The following is a 3,403-nucleotide window of genomic DNA, read 5'->3' as shown; positions in this document are numbered from 1 at the left end:
GTTTTACAAGATCTTTCTGATAGGAAGGAGACCAGAATTGCACGCAATGTTCCAGCAGTGCCCGAACCAATATTGTGTACAGCCGCAACATGACCTCCCAACTCCTGTACTCAATACTCTGACCAAAAAAGGAAAGCATACCAAACGCCTTCTTCACTATCCTATCTACCTGCGACTCCACTTTCAAGGAACTATGGACCTGCGCCCCAATGTCTCTTTGTACAGCAACACTCCCTTGTCCCTTACCATTAAGTGTATAAATCCTGCTAAGATGTGATTTCCCAAAATGCAGCACCTCGTACTTTTCTGAATTAAACTCATTCTGCCACTTTTCATTGGCCCATCTGGTCCTGATCCTGTTGTAATCTGAGGGAACATTTTTCGCTGTCCGCTACACTGCTAATTATTGTGTCATCTGCAAACTTACTAACTGTACCTCTAATGCTCGTATCCAAATCATTTACGTAAATGTCAAAAAGTAGAGAACCCAGCACCGATCCTTGTGGCCCTCCACTGGTCACAGGCCTGCAGTCTGAAATGCAACTCTCCACCAACATATTCTGTCATCTATCTTTGAGCCAATTCGAACATATAAACGTTTTGTCCTAATATCTCCTCTGTTTACATGAAAAGAACAGGGCTTTTTTCATAAAGCTTTCCATCTCAGTGCTAAACCAGCGCGTTCGGAGCTCCCCCCGGTTTAGGATCCCTCTGAAAAACAGCAAGGGCACAGTATTCTTGTCAAAGCGAAAAGCTTTAAGAAAATAGCTTCGTGACAAGATATTTCAGTTACCTGCCTTTTTTTTGCGTCGTTGACAAATTGAATTAGAAAACCATTGTGCGACTTATTGAAAATGTTGATACAGGATGAATATATTTGAGGACATGGTACTGATCATTGAGACCCTTGAATCAGCGTTAACCATGAAATCCTTTAAACCTGGAAGCATATAATTCGGCCCATCGAGGTCATACTGACCACCTGAAAATAATTCAGTCACCCCGTAACCCTGAATTTCCCATGACAAATGCACCTACCCGGCACATCCCTACACACTATGGATCTGATGTGCAAACCTTTGTATTGTGGTTGGAAACCAGGGCACCCAGAAGACCATACAGCCACAGATATAATAGAAACTCCACCCAGAGAGTCACACGAATCCGGAACCCCATGATATTCGGCAGCTATGTTCATGATTGAGCCAATATGAAACTACTCGTTAGTTACTGGTAAATTGATAAAGATTATCAATCTCTCATTTTTCACTGTTACCGGCAGAATAACTCGTTCACCCAGTACTCAGATGTAACAGCTTTGAATGGCTGAACGTTACATTTACTGTGTAAGATGCGTGACAATTTAAAACATCTACTCCAATTGCTGAGTCTCTGGCTTGAAATTCTGAATGATCATTTTAGATTGCATACAGTATGGAAACAGGCCCTTCGGCCCTACAGGTCCACACCGACCCATACCATTCCCCTCCATTTACCACTTATCTAACACTACGGGCGAATTTAACATGGCCAATTCATCTCACCTGCACATTTTTGGATTGTGGGAGGAAACCGGAGCACGCGGAGGAAACCCACGTAGACACAGGGAGAACGTGCAAACTCCACACAGCCAGTCGCCCGTGTGGAGTTCAATTGTCTGGCGGGTCTCTGGCGCTGTGAGGCAGCATGCTAACCACTGTGCCACCGTGCCGCCCACAGGTTCAGGTTTCCAACACTTGATGTCTTGAATAGACTGCTTCAGTATAGTTGCCGTTCTGAATGGTTTGGACATTTTAGTATTATCAGTGAACAGCCTACATCCAACTTTATGATGTCAGGAAGGTTGCAGGTGTTGATGACTCACAGTGTCTTATGGGTGTCCAGTTTCGATTTGTTTGTTCCACTTGAATTACGTCCTACTTCTCAGGAGGTAATGTCACAAAACACAGTGGACGGTATCTTCAATAATCAGGTGGATACTTTACATTCGCCAGGATTGTGTGCTCCGTCTCTTGCAGATACTGTTGGGGTCGAATAAATCTGCGAAAAGAGGTTTGGTGAGAATGCTTCTCTCTTGTTGGTTCACTCATTACTTCCTGAAGTCTGTCTACTGTGTACTTGAGACTCCGCCCTGCATTCGGCCTGTGGTGGGTTTGTGCATACAATCTTGTCGATTGAAATTCAAGTCCGATACGCAGAGACTGCTCTCTGTGCATGTCACCCTCAGTGCTTTCTTCGACATAGTTTCATCCTCGGGGAGAATTTATTCATCATTGAGGTGTCGTATGTGTGGTAGTAGATATCCATCATCAAGCGATTTTCTTCACTGCTTTTGACCACTTAATATGAAATTTCTTGAGCTTTACAATCATTGTTGACGAATTCCAGGGTAATTCATTTCTTGTCTGAATACCACAGTGCCACCAACACTGATAGGTCTCTCCTGCAGGTGGGACAGTATGGTGATGGGGCTTAATGAAACATTACCGAACAGGTCTGATTTTGTGAGCATGACTGTGTCAGATTGTTTCCTGAATAGTCAAAATACAGATTAATGGCAACAATGGAGGAGATGATAATGGGTTAGAAAGTGGAATGAAAGCCAATCAATTAGAATATGTCTTTTATTCTCGAGAACATTGAGGAATTGAATGGACACATTGAGGGAAAATAATATGATTTAATTAAAATGGCTGCAGGGTGACGGATATTGAGAAGTGAAAATCCAGACGAGTTTGGTTTTAATTTGCTTTGTTCTATGATAAAGGAATTGCACCCATAAATTCGGGAAAAAAAATCTGAGAACAAATCATCAAGGTATTGCCATGGGAAATTCGCTCACTGATATTCCCAAAATATTCTTTAGACAACATTCTCCGTAAGATTCTACAACCAACATTCTCCAGAACATTGTGTGACTGACGTTTTCCTGAACATTCTGTAACCAACATTCTGTGCAACATTCGATAATTGACCTTCATAAAAATATGAAACCGAAGTTCTCAGGAGCATTGTATAACTGGCATTCCATGTAAATTCCATAAGTGAATGACAGGGAGCATTCCATAAACCACATTCTATAAACTATTCTGTAACAGACCTTCCCCAGATAATTCTGCAACTAACGTTTCCTGGAACATTCTGACAGTGATATTGTCCAGAACATTGCGTAACTGACATTTCCCGGAATATTGTGTAACATAAATTCTGTGCAGCATTCTACACATGACATTATTTCAAATTGGCCTTGTATTAGTTAACTTAACTAAAGATATAATTCAGAGGGGTGAGACCCCGTTCCAGGGAGAAGGAGACGCAGTTTCCAAAACTTCTCAGACAATTAAAGGAATGAGGATGTTTTCCCTGCGTTTGTATTTCTTCTCTACAAATGTCGACCAAAATT

Source organism: Chiloscyllium plagiosum, unplaced genomic scaffold (assembly GCF_037043375.1).
Source record: "Chiloscyllium plagiosum isolate Xiang-an unplaced genomic scaffold, Cpla_swu_hap1 HiC_scaffold_14, whole genome shotgun sequence".
Taxonomy (NCBI): Eukaryota; Metazoa; Chordata; class Chondrichthyes; order Orectolobiformes; family Hemiscylliidae; genus Chiloscyllium; species Chiloscyllium plagiosum.
Note: the sequence above shows the minus strand (reverse complement) of the source record.